At 40.8% G+C, this 13,799-nt stretch overlaps 1 protein-coding gene across 8 annotated transcripts in view; it reads left to right on the top strand.

Annotated features, from left to right (window-relative positions):
- Positions 1-13,799, top strand: part of ZHX3 (zinc fingers and homeoboxes 3) — a 141,222-nt gene that overhangs the window by 75,194 nt on the left and 52,229 nt on the right. For 7 of the 8 annotated variants that reach the window (XM_089896920.1, XM_022592404.3, XM_089896921.1 and 4 more), the window contains one exon: positions 6,276-6,378. The gene's annotated coding sequence lies outside the window, so the exon portion shown is untranslated. The remainder of the gene's footprint in view (positions 1-6,275; positions 6,379-13,799) is intronic. The other variant, XM_089896922.1, reaches the window with a different exon arrangement.

Genomic DNA, 13,799 nt, shown 5'->3' with positions numbered 1-13,799 from the left:
TGATCTTTGCTATTGTTTCCTTCATTTATTTTTCATTTTTTTCTGATCTGATATTTATGATTTCTTTCCTTCTGCTAACTTTGGGGGTTTTTTTGTTCTTCTTTCGCTAATTGCTTTAGGTGTAAGGTTAGGTTGTTGATTTGAGATGTTTCTTGTTTCTTGAGGTAGGATTGTATTGCTATAAACGTCCCTCTTTGAACTGCTTTTGCTGCATCCATAGGTTTTGGGCAGTCGTGCTCTCATTGTCATTTGTTTCTAGACATTTTTTGATTTCCTCTTTGATTTCTTCTGTGATCTCTTGGTATTTAGTACTGTACTGTTTAGCTTCCATGTGTTTGTATTTTTGACAGATTTTTTCCTGTAATTGATATCTAGTCTCATAGCATTGTGGTCGGAAAAGATACTTGATACGATTTCAGTTTCCTTAAATTTACCAAGGCTTGATTTGTGACCCAAGATATGATCTATCCTGGAGAACGTTCCATGAGCACTTGAGAAGAAAGTGTATTCTGTTGTTTTTGGATGGCATGTCCTATAAATATCAGTTAAGTCCATCTGGTTTAATGTATCATTTAAAGCTTGTGTTTCCTTATTTATTTTCATTTTGGATGATCTGTCCATTGGTGAAAGTGGGGTGTTAAAGTCCCCTACTATGATTGTGTTACTGTCGATTTCCCCTTTTATGGCTGTTAACATTTGCCTTAGGTATTGATGTGCTCCTATGTTGGGTGCATAAATATTTACAATTGTTACATCTTCTTCTTGGATTGATCCCTTGATCATTATGTAGTGTCCTTCTTTATCTCTTGTAATAGTCTTTATTTTAAACTCTGTTTTGTCTGATAGGAGAATTGCTACTCCATCTTTCCTTTGATTTCCATTTGCATGGAGTATCTTTTTCCATCTCCTCAGTTTCAGTCTGTATGTGTCCCTAGGTCTGAAGTGGGCCTCTTGTAGACAGCATATATACGGGCCTTGTTTTTGTATCCATTCAGCCAGTCTGTGTCTTTTGGTTGGAGCATTTAATGCATTTACATTTAAGGTAATTGTTGATATGTATGTTCCTATTCCCATTTTCTTAATTGTTTTGGGTTTGTTATTGTAGGTCTTTTCCTTTTCTTGTGTTTCCTGCCTAGAGAAGTTCCTTTAGCATTTGTTGTAAAGCTGGTTTGGTGGTGCTGGCTTCTTGTAGCTTGTGCTTATCTGTTAAGGTTTCAATTTCTCGGTCGAATCTGAATGAGATCCTTGCTGAGTGGAGTAATCTTGGTTGTAGGTTTTTCCCTTTCATCACTTTAAATACGTCCTGCCACTCCCTTCTGGCTTGCAGAGTTTCTGCTGAAAGGTCAGCTGTTAACCTTATGGGGATTCCCTTGTGTGTTATTTTCCCCTTGCTGCTTTTAATATTTTTTCTTTGTATTTAATTTTTTTTTTTTTTTTTTTTTTGCGGTATGCGGGCCTCTCGCTGTTGTGGCCTCTTCCGTTGTGGAGCACAGGCTCCGGACGCACAGGCTCAGTGGCCATGGCTCACAGGCCCAGCCGCTCTGCGGCTTGTGGGATCCTCCTGGACTGGGGCATGAACCCGTGTCCCCTGCGTCGGCAGGCGGACTCTCAACCACTGCGCCACCAGGGAAGCCATGTATTTAATTTTTGATAGTTTGATTAATATGTGTCTTGGCGTGTTTCTCCATGGATTTATCATGTATGGGACTCTCTGTGCTTCCTGGACTTGATTGACTATTTCCTCTCCCATATTAGGGAAGTTTTCAACTGTAATGTCTTCAAATCAGTCCCTTTCTTTTTCTCTTCTTCTTCTGGGACCCCTGTAATTCGAATGTTGGTGCGTTTAATGTTGTCTCAGAGGTCTCTGAGACTGTCCTCAATTCTTTTCATTCTTTTCTCTTTATTCTCCTCTGTGGTAGTTTTTTCCACTATTTTATCTTCCAGGTCACTTATCCATTCTTCTGCCTCAGTTATTCTGCTATTGATTCCTTCCAGAGAATTTTTAATTCATTTATTGTGTTGTTCATCATTGTTTGTTTGCTCTTTAGTTCTTCTAGGTCCTTGTAAATGTTTCTTGTATTTTCTCTATTCTATTTCCAAGATTTTGCATCCTCTTTACTATCATTACTCTGAATTCTTTTTCAGGTAGACTGCGTATTTCCTCTTCCTTTGTTTGGTCTGGTGGGTTTTTACCTTGCTTCTTCATCTGCTGTGTGTTTCTCTGTCTTCTCATTTTGCTTAACTCACTGTGTTTGGGGTCTCCTTTTTGCAGGCTGCAGGTTCATAGTTCCCTTTGTTTTTGGTGTTTGCCCCCAGTGGGTGAGGTTGGTTCAGTGGCTTGTGTAGATTTCCTGGTGGAGGGGACTGGTTGCTCTGTTCTGGTGGATGAGGCTGGATCTTGTCTTTCTGATGGGCAGGACCGCGTCCGGTGGTGTGTTTTGGCGTGTCTGTGGCCTTATTATGATTTTAGGCAGCCTCTTTGCTGCTGATGGGTGGGGTTGTGTTCCTGTCTTGCTAGTTGTTTGGCATAGGGTGTCCAGCACTGTAGCTTGCTGGTCGTTGAGTGGAGCTGGGTCTTAGCATTGAGATGGAGCTCTCTGGGAGAGCTTTTGCTGTTTGATAGTACGTGGAGCCGGGAGGTCTCTGGTGGACCAATGTCCTGAACTCGGCTCTCCCACCTCAGAGGCACAGGCCTGACAGCTGGCCAGAGCACCAAGACCCTGTCAGCCACACGGCTCCACACTCCGGAAGCCCACACTCCAGAGGCCCTCCTTTCGATGTGCTTCCTCTCCCCACTGCACAGGTCCTAACCAAATGACATTATTAAGAAAGTGGAAAGACAATCTACAGAATGGGAGAAAATATGCAAATCTGAGAAGGGCCTAGTATCCATAATACATTAAAAAAAAAAAAACAAAACCTCTGGGGCTTCCCTGGTGGTGCAGTGGTTGAAAGTCCGCCTGCTGATGCAGGGGACACGGGTTTGTGCCCCAGTCCGGGAAGATCCCGCATGCCGCGGAGCGGCTGGGCCCGTGAGCCATGGCCGCTGAGACTGCGCGTCTGGAGCCTCTGCTCCGCAACGGGAGAGGCCGCAGCGGTGAGAGGCCCGCGTACCGCAAAAAAAAAAAAAAAAAAAAAAAGACCTCAAACAACTCAACAACAAAAAGAAAAACAACAGAATTAAAATATGGGCAAAGACTTCATTGGACATTTATCCAAAGAAGATATACAAATGGCCAACAAATATATGAAAAGATGTGCAACGTCATTGGTCATTAAGGAAATGCAAATCAGCCACAGTGAGATACTACTTCACACCCCCAAGGATGGCTATAATTTAAAAACATCCCAAACGCAGAATATGACGTGTTGGTGAGGATGTCAGACCCTTGTGCTTTGCTGGCGAGAATGTAAAATTGCATAGCCACCGTGGAGAACAGTTTGGCAGTTCCTCAGAAAGTTAAATATAGACTTACAATATGACCCAGCAGTTCTACCTCTGGGTACATACCCCAAATAATTGAAGACAGGTATTCAAACAAGTACTTGTACACAGATGTTCCTAGCAGCACTATTCACAGCAGCCAAAAGGTAGGAACAACCCAGATGTCCATCAGTGGATGGATGGGTGAACAAAATGTGATTTATCCATACAATGGAATATTTTTTAGCCATAAAAAGGAGTAAAGTACTGATGCAGTGATAATGTGGAAACACCTCAAAACATCATGCTAAGTGAAAGAAGGCAGACGCAAAAGGTCACATATTGTGTGATTACATTTATGTGAAATGTCCGGAATAGATAAATTCATTGAGACAAAGAGCATATTAGTGGTTGCCAGGGGCTGGAGCAGGGGGAATGGTAGTGACTGATTCATGAGTACAAGGTTTCATTTGGGGATGACTAAAATGTTTTGGAACTAGATACAGGTGAGGGTTGTACAGCATTGTGAATATACTAAATGCCATTGAATTGTACACATTAAAATGGTTAATTTTATGTTATGTGAATTTTCCCTCAAATAAAAAAAATTGCATCATATAGTTTTTGTGATCTCATAAATAACTGTGGCTTTGCTGTCGTGGTTACCTTGTGACTGTTGGAATCCATGTACTTTGTAGCATTAATACATTGGGAAAGTTCTTTCCAGCTGTGGGCAAGAAAACACGAAGACAGATGATCCCAAGTGGGTTTCGTAATAGAATAACAGTAAGGAATATAGCCTTTTCTTTTTGACTTGTGGAAGCTGTTATAACTTCTACCTTGAGTGGGCCCTTGGTTGTTTTAAAATGTGATCTGGACTGATAGGATTTGGTCTCTTCATTTAATTTGAAAGCGCGTGTTTAAAATAACTTTATATTATTTGGAGATGGAGCAGCTTTTGGTTTTATGAAAATTAGGAGTAATTTTTCAAGAATGTGAGATATACATATGGAATTGCAGTAAGATTTTTCTGGTGGTTTGCTGTGTTGCACTGCTAGAGACTTCTGTGACACTTTCGAAAGCCATTACAAGTGCTTTTTATTGTAAGTGGAATTGGTGTCAGGAATAAGAAATTTTTTGTGTGTGCAAAAACTAAAATCCTTAGTTTCTTATTTTAATCTTATACCTGTTTTGTTTTTTGAAGGAGGGACTTTAAGTTAGATTCTAGCAACAAGATCTGAGCTTGAGAAGAGCGTCTTAACTCAGAAAGGTAGAAGTGCTTTGCCAGTGATCATGAAGCTTTTCTTTATGTATGGAGTTGATGCTTCTGCCTCAGGGTCATGCTTCTGCCCCTGTGTTGTGTGTAGACTTGTTTCTCAAGCAGATGTTATTTATGCTCGTTGTCTTGCACGCTTCCACCTGGCTCCTCTCATGACCCACAACGTGCCATCCAGGCTAAGGGTTTGCAGACTTGAAGCAAACAAAGCGAAGTGGTTTGTAGTGGATTGAACCCACAGCTAGTTAAAGCTGTTAGAGCAGTGCCTGACACAGAGTAAAAGCTTGACATGTGTATGCTAAAGACATAAGAATGATGGGGAAAGATCACTCGGTGCTGCCCTGGGTCTTTCTTGCAGTGCGCGGCTTCTCTAATTGTGATGCATGGGCTTAGTTGCCCCGCGGCATGTGGGATCTTAGTTCCCTGACCAGGGACTGAACCCACATCCCTTGCACTGGAGGACCACCAGGGAAGTCCTCAGGGTGCTTTTTCGAGGGGCAAACTTGTTTACATTCAGATATTCATAGTCCCTACTCTCTCGTGTACCCATGCACCGTTTGAAGTTCTGAAACCCTCTGGTATACTCACTTGGGGGCCATTTTACTGGGCATCTCAACCAAAGAGAATGCTTTGGGAAAGAAATAAAGAACTCAAAAGCAGTGGTTTTTCAACTGCTTCCCAAGTAATTTTAAGATCATGTGAAGCATTTCTGGTTGTTTGTTGAAAACATAGTTACTGTCTCATTCATTAAGCAAGAGCTACCATGTGTCTGTCATTGGGTAGAATGGGATGACATAGGGATAAGGGTCAGAGACAAAAGATGAAGATAACATAACTTCTTAGCCCGGAACTCAGTCTAGACCATTTTTTGTACCTCTAGAATCCATGTCAGGAAAACCCCAGGGCTTTGAATGGAAGTGCATCAGAAAATAGCACATCCTTAATGGTACTCACCCTTGAAGTTGTAAGGCTACGCATCAATTAGTTTTTTAAAATATTATTCATTTATTTATTTATTTAGTTGCGTCGGGTGTTAGTTGCGGCAGGCGGGCTCCTTAGTTGTGGCTCGTGGGCTCCTTAGTTGTAGCATGTGAACTCTTAGTTGCGGCATGCATGTGGGATCTAGTTCCCTGACCATGGATTGAACCTGGGCCCCCTGCATTGGGAGCGAGGAGTCTTAACCACTGTGCCACCAGGGAAGTCCCACACATCAGTTAATTTGATCATTTCTGCTAAGCCGTCTCAAACTTAGCCAGGAGAGAAGGATGGAAACTCATTGGTGGAAAGAGATTTTAATGAATCATCTTGTTCTGATCTATCATCAGAGACAATCAAGTTTGCCTTTTTTCCTTTGATATTTTTCAGTTATTACTAGCATTTTTAATCATTTAAAATTGCTAGTTTGTATTTTAGTGACCTCTTCTTACTCTCCCCACCCCCTTGGTTTTTCTGTTTGTGTATAGTTCTGGTGAAAATGAGTTAGGAAAGGAGATTGATGAGATTGGATAGCTCAGCATCCTAGAATACACTTCATCTCTTTTCTCCTGAAGTGAGGATATGTCGCTTCTTTTGCAGGACTGGATACAACTGCAGAAGCAACAAGTGAACCTTTAAAGATGCATATGGGGCTGCACAGAGAGAAGAGAGAAACTGGAGAAACCAAGGAAGTAAGGAAAAAGTATGTTTCCTGGGTAAATAGTACACTTCTGAATTTAGGTTTCTTGCATATCAATTACCATTACTTTGTCATGCCTAAGTCTTTATGGCTGTATTTAATCTTTGTATTGCTGTTAAACATTCTTTATTTTCTCCTTCCTTGATTTTTATTGCTGAGCTCTTTGATCAAATGATTCTTTTAATCATTTGGATTAATCATTTGGATTAATCTAAAAAAATCTGTATTGAATATACAATTTAGGTGACTTCTTAGATCACTTGATAGGAACCTGTTATATCTTAGGTTGACCATTGGGTATTATAAAAGAGTTGTGTGTTGTGTCTCTTGTGATGTGCAGGTTTAGTTCAAGGTCAGTTTTTTAGCCTGAGTGCAAAACATACTTATGCTTTATTAAATGACTGACTCAAAAAACACTGGTTTGAATACCAAATTATCCAAGCCATGTTCTCAGGCTATAGGATGTGCGGTACTGCTCTCTGGAATATGAAAATTAATACTAAAGACAAAGCTGACTGGCCAATAATTAATGTAAATAGGCATAGCCTCCCCTTGATGAACTAGATGTGCCCTAGTAAAGTTATATACTCGTATATGTATATACATATACACATATGTATATACATATATGAGTTGGGAACTCAGTTTATTCTGTTACTGAGCCACTCACAGGCTTAGATTTTGAGGGGTTTTGTTGTTAAAGTTTTTTAAATAAAGGAAATTTACTACCTTATTTATCATTATAAAGTTAAGAACCTTAATAAGTAGAACTTTTTGGAAAGAAAGGGGAGGAAATGGAGTCAGGGTCATTGCTGGTATATAATGGAAGTTCTGTGCACAGCAGCCTGACTTGGATAACTCCATGGCAACATCACTCCCTCCCCACAAGCCTGGGCCACCCAGCCCATGGGAATTTCCTCACAGCTGTCACTTGTGGAACTTCCTGTCTCATGGTGGATTGTGGCAGGCCTACTGTTAGATAGAAGGTATATTCCAGTTTTCTCATTCTTTAACTTTGAGTTGGAAGGTGGAGTAAAAACTATTTAATGGCCTTGTATATCAATCCTCTAAACTAAAAACGGCATAAGACAAGTTTATTACAAGTGCACTTGTGCACACATTTTCTAGTGCTCACCTTCACACCGACTCTGCGTCAGTCACACTGATCTCCTTACGGTTCTTCAGTCAGTCGTGGAATCTTGTCCTCCCAGGTAGCCACGTGGCTCCTGGCCGCCTTCTCGTTCAGGTCTCTGCTGTGGGGGCAAAGTGAATGTGAAGGCCAAAGCCAAATTGGAATCACCAGGAATTTTCTGTGATGTCAGTCTCCCTACCTAGCCCCTGGCAGCACTGAGCCACCTTGCCTAGCTCCAGCTTCCCTCCTTTCTCCCACTCCACTCCTCCTACCTATCAAATGTGATGTTTTGTTTATTCTACACATCATGCTTTTTCTATTTCACCTTTAAGATCTTTTAAAATTAATCTTTCACTTTCAAAGGCACATACCATTTGACTCAGCAATTGCATTTCTAGGAATTGATCTCACATGTAACCTCGCACAGGTATGCAAGTAATCTTGAACCTCCTCAGCCTCTGTTAAATCTTCATGCATGCTTCTGATTTCAGTAGCACTTGGACTGAGACTAATTATCTCTTGCTGCCACTGTTCCGTTGTTGCCATGGGTCATGTACCTGTCCAATAACTTGGGCGGCTGCCTGCCTCTTTGCCTGAACTGCAGGCACAGGAGCTAAGTGTCCCCTTTTGGGCTTCTTCTTTTGCACTCCTGTTGCCTTACAGCAATCTTTCTCTTCCCATTTGCGAATATTACAAATGGTTTTGCGTTGCGTTTTTTAGACACTTAGATAATTACGTATAGAGTAGTGGTATCTCGACTTAGCTGAACATTAGAATCAACTTAGAAGCGTTATAAATTACTAATGTCTCGTCCCACCACCAGAGATGCTGAGGCAGTTTGTCTGGGGTGAGTTGTAAGCATTGGCATTTTAAAAATCTGCCAGGGTGATTTTCACTGCGGTCAAGTTTGAGGACTTTGGTCACTTTACGCTCATCGTAACCATTTAAGTGATTCCTTTGGGTTTGCAAGTTACAGTGGTGTTATATATATTAAAAATTTTGCCTCTTCCTTTATTGTATTTGTATTTCTTATTCGTTTTCATGTTGCTTTGTATTGGAAGGCATTTCTGATCCTATATTAATTAACAGTGATGATAAAATGCTTCTTCACTTTGTGCCTGTTTTTAATGACTGCATGTCTCATTTCTTCCTTGAAGTATACTGTTGACATTTGGTTTTAAATAGTTACTCTAAAAAGGGTAAGAAAGTATACCTTTATTATTAGTTTTAGAATTTTAAAATTAAGAATATCTGTTGGAGTTTAACAAATGAATTTTTGGTATCTGATGACATGACACAATTTAAAATTTTAACCTATTCCTAGATTCTATTTACTGTTTTTTTTTTTAATTTTTGAGCATAAATTTTGAGTAAGCTTCATCTAGTTTTCTCTCTTCATTTTCTCTGCCAGTTTTAGAATTAGGTTCATAGAATGAACTAGATAACCTATATCTTGACCTTTTTTAGATATGTTTTCTATAATATGTTTTGTTTGTTTGTGGAGAGTTTGAAATGATCCACTAATAAGCCATCAGGGGCGAGTTGCTTTGGGGGCAGGGGTGTAGTTATTTATTTTTTCAAAGATGTTGGTCTAGTTAAGTATTTTAGAATCTTTGTTTTCTAACAATGCTTAAAGCAATGCTTGTCCTCTGTTCTTTTTTTTTAATAGTCTATAAATTTCTTGTGCAGTGATTTTGTTATATTTTCTAATTTCATTATTATTTCAGAGCTCTGTTATTTCAAGCAGAATGTTGTCGGATTTTGTCTTCTGTTCAACCAATCTTGAAGATTCTATAACTTATGTGTGAATTTAGCATCTTTAATTTGTGGTTGCTTTTGCATTTGTTATGTTTTCTACGTATAATTCGTTTCTTAATTTTTGTATTGCTTAGTTGTCTCTTTCCTGTTACACCTTCTGTTTTATGGAGTGGCCTTTTCTTCTTTTTAACTTTAAGACAAAATTTAAACGTGAACAGTTCTCTTAGTGCTAAAAATAGCATTTGTTCCCTAAATTTATTTACTATCATCAAAGCAAAAGCAGGAACTTTCCTTTCCTTCCATATAAGGAAACTCAGTTTCTCCCTGTTTTGGCATCCCCTCTTCCTACTTCTCATCTACCCCAGATATTTTTACCCTTCACATTTTACATTTGTTCTGTGAGGTGCACTAATTCTTCTAGGTTTCAGCCTGATACTCATAAGTATTTTGTTATTCTTGATTAAGTTAGTTAACAACCACTGAAGCCTCACTCTGAGCTGGACAGACACTGAACTAGGTGCAGGAGATACAAAGAGAAAGGTAGCTCTGTCCTTGCCTTCAAGGTCCCTTTCTGGTTGAGGAGGTGGCATGCATGCAAACCCACAATGGCGAAAGACGTGATGTGTCAGGTGTCCTGGAGACACAGGGAGGGAGGGAATGATGTTTGGTGAGTCAGCGAAGGCATCCTGAATGCTGAGTGTTACTGTGCCAGTAGGGCTTTGCGGGATAGAGGATAAAGCGGATGGGCAAAAGCCTGAAGGTACCTAAGTGGCTGGAGAGGAGACTGGACAAAGGGTTGTTGGGGCCAGATTGCGAAGCACCTGGAATGCCTGGCCAACAAATTTCGGCTTTCTGCGGCCCCACCAGAAAGGTTTTAAAGCCGGGGAGTACTCTGTTCAAGCCTGTTTTTAGGAAGATAACTCTGGCTGTCATGTGAGGCACGGACTGCAGGGAGGAAGTCAGTTGAGCAGCTGTGGCAGTCATCCAGGTAAGAGATGATGAGAACTCAAACAAGGTGGTAGCAGCGGCGATGGAGAAGATGAGGTGTTTTGAGGAAGAATCTAAAAATACTCATTCCTGACTCAGGTGAGATTGGGATTAGAGGATGACTTAGAGGGTTTTCTTGTTTGTTCGTTTTAGGGAAGGTAATAACAGACGGTGGAAATATCGACTACCTTATATCACGGGGTGGATGTTGTGGAGGGGGTCGCAGAGACTTTGGAGAGAGACAGAGCATTTTAGGACTTCCTGAGTTTAAAAAATTGTCAACAGATCTAGGAAAACATATCTAGGAGTAATTGGAAATATGAGTTAGAAACTCAGTTGAGATGTAGGGGCCGGAGATAAAGGTTGTGAGATATACTTGCTCCAAGGAGGAGGTCAAAGCCATGGAATAGATATAAAGTTCCCCCTGTCAGAGCATGTAGGCAGAAAAAAGGGCTTAGGTTGGCCTCCTGGCCAAGACCAGTCTTTATGTGCAGGAAGTCAAAATGTACTGAGCCCTGTAATACATGTCCTGCACGGGGTGGTGAGAGCTTTTTCAGATGGCTTACTTTATCTTTTTAATAGCCCTGTGTGTGGAAATTATTACTACCCTACTTCGTGGGCCAGGAAACTAAGGCTCCAAGGCATTGTTACTAAGCTAGTAAGTGGGATTGCAAACCAGGCCTGAATGCCAAGCTGATGCTAGAGGAAGAGGTAGGGGAGAAGCAGAAAAGACTGGTGTGGAAGAGATGGTTTCCTACGAGGGGCAGTGGCCACTCACCCAGAGGGTCCAGCAGGATAAGGAGAAGGAGAAGCTCAGCCCCTGGTTTTCTCAGTTAGAAAATTGATAGTGATTCCACCGTGCTCAGTCCACAGGGTGCGGAGGTCAGCTCACACTGGAGTCAGACCAGCTGAGGAAATGCAGACAGCGCTGTTGACCGCAGCTCTTGGAGACATCTTGGTGGTAGAGGAATGACAAGAGCATCTGGCCTAGGGGGTTGGCATCATTTTGTTTGTTTAGAGATGACAGCTTGAAGTATTCTGATTCACTCATCTCTTTTCCTTTGAGGTCTTATATTTTAGATCGCCTTGTCTCTGGGCTTCTGTTACTTAAAAAAAAAATCAAAAGTAACTGCTGGGTTCCCTTTCACATAACCTGCTTGTTTAACTTGTCAACTTGGAGTCCTTTTCTACGCATTGTTTTCAGATGTTTCCAGGCTGTTGTCTTAGTGACCCACTTTGATTGCTAATTATGTGTGCGATCGATCATGAGAGCCCCTTCTTGTTTCTTCTCTCAGGTCTTTCCATTCTGGAAGTGGTTTTCGTCTGTGATGTGAATCTTTTGTTCAGTTCAGCTTCCCCCGGAACTTGAATTCATGGACTGTCTCTCTCTTCTAGATGATAATGTGTTCTTGCATTCTCTTGACAATAGGAGAGCGTAGTGCTAAGTGCCTGCGCTCTGGAACTAGGCTTGCCTGGGTTCAGATTCTGGCTCTACCAGCTACTAGCTGAGTGACCTTGAGCAAGTTAATTTTTGTAACTTCTTTGTGCCTCATTTTCCTTATCTGTAAACTGGAGGCAATAATAATACCTCCTAGCCAGGACTGTGATGAGAGTTGAATGAACCAGTGCACGTAACGGGCTTAGAAGGCACAGTGTCCAGTGCGAGTCGTGTTTTCCACCATTGTTAGCTGTTCCTGTTGTTGTTATTGTTCTGGGGGAAAATAGTGGGAGAGGTAATAACCTTTTCCTGATTGTATTTGGGCCACGCAAATAAGTGATAAATTTACAGTCTGTTGGAGCCTCACTTGGTAAACTGGAAATAGGCAAATCCTGGGGACCATGTAGCAGTCCTTCCTGTCATTAAGGAATTCAGCAGTGAACACTTTGAACCTTTGTCCACAGGTGGCATCTGGAGTTGCAGATGTCTACTGTGTGACCTCACCTTCCCCATGGTAGTGTTCAGTTGACTTCCATTAAACACAGACCATAAAATTTTTACCTCTACCTTTCTGAATAGTTCTTCCCCAAAAATGTTATTTAATTTTTCTCATCCCATCAGCAAATAACAGATGCTGGGCAAACCAGCACACAAATTAAGTAACTTTCCTGAAGTCCGTGGTGGGGCTGGGACTTAATGAATAAGCCCATGGTATCTGACTCCAGTGGTATTAAAAGAGGAAAAGAGGTTCACTGATATCTATATATCTATATCTATATCTGCATTTATATAGAGAGTTGCTATTTTAGTTTAGGCTGCTGTAACAAAATAGGGGTGGCTTATAAACAAAAGACATTTTTTTCTCACTGTCCTGGTGGCTGGGTGCTAGCATGGTCGGGCTCTGGTGAGGGCCTTCTTCTGGGTTGCAGATGGCCTTTTTCTTCTTGTAGCCTCGCATGGTGGAGAGGGGTGAGAGAGCTCTTTAGGGTCCCTTTGATAAGGGCACTAATTCCATTCATGAGGGTTCCACTGTGATGACCTAATTATCTCCCAAAGGCCCCATGTCCTCATACCATCACATTGGGGGTTAGAATTCCAACGTGAATTTGGAGGGAGGGTGACACAAACGTTCAGTCCAGAATAGGTGCCAATCTCTAAAGCCATGTTTATGAACATGCCATATTTTCTTTGACAGTGAAGTTGTGCTCTTTTTACAAGTAGAAGAAAAATAAATCTCATTGAACAAACAAAAAAGTAATAAAGTGCTTGCATGACAAACATAATAAGGGGAAATACTATCAACTAACCTCTTGGAGTTTTTAAGGAAAGCGAGCAGGCTTGTGAATGAGGGAGCCAGTAATCCTTTAAGAAACCTTTGCCAGAAATTTGCATAGTCTCAAATCAACTCCTTCAACTTATTTATTATCTATAAAGGAAAGAAAAGACAGTAACTTTACAGTGCAGAAAGCACCTTAGCCAAGAGATCAAGGTCAGCATCACCAGTAATAAGACAAGCAACATCAATGAAACCCCATGATATGATGCACTAAGAAGAACACAACATCATTTCTGTGGCATTTTTGCCAGAAATGCATAACCTCAGTGTAATCATGAGAAAACATCAGGCAAACCCAAATCAAGGGACAGTCAACAAAATAACTGATTAATACTTTTGAAAAGTGTCAAGGGCATGAATAACAAGGAAGACTGATAAGCTGTCACAGACCACAGGAGACTAAGAGATAACGACGAAATACAATGGGGATCCTGGATAGGATCCTGGGACAGAAAAAGGACATTAGTAGAAAAAACTGGTGCAATATGAATAAGATCTTTGGTTTAGTTAATAGTACTGTGCCAATATTAATGCCCTGGTTCTTTTCAGTTACTATGGTTATGTAAGATTTGGGGAAGCTGGGTCAGGGACATAGGGAAACTCTCTGTACTATTTTTGTAACTTTTCTGTAAGTCTAAAATTAGCTCAAAATTTAAAATTTTCTGTTTTTTCTCTATCTCATTTTTCTTTTAAGTAAAAAGCCATCATGGGATAGAGAAACTATTTGATTCTGAGTAGAAACTGTCTTAAGAAGAGGAAAGAAAGCTTAGAAT

Source organism: Delphinapterus leucas, chromosome 15, assembly GCF_059928025.1.
Source record: "Delphinapterus leucas isolate spDelLeu-1000000601 "Yukka" chromosome 15, BTC_Dleu_Yukka2, whole genome shotgun sequence".
Classification (NCBI taxonomy): domain Eukaryota; kingdom Metazoa; phylum Chordata; class Mammalia; order Artiodactyla; family Monodontidae; genus Delphinapterus; species Delphinapterus leucas.
Note: the sequence above shows the minus strand (reverse complement) of the source record. Positions and strands in the feature narration are given on the sequence as shown.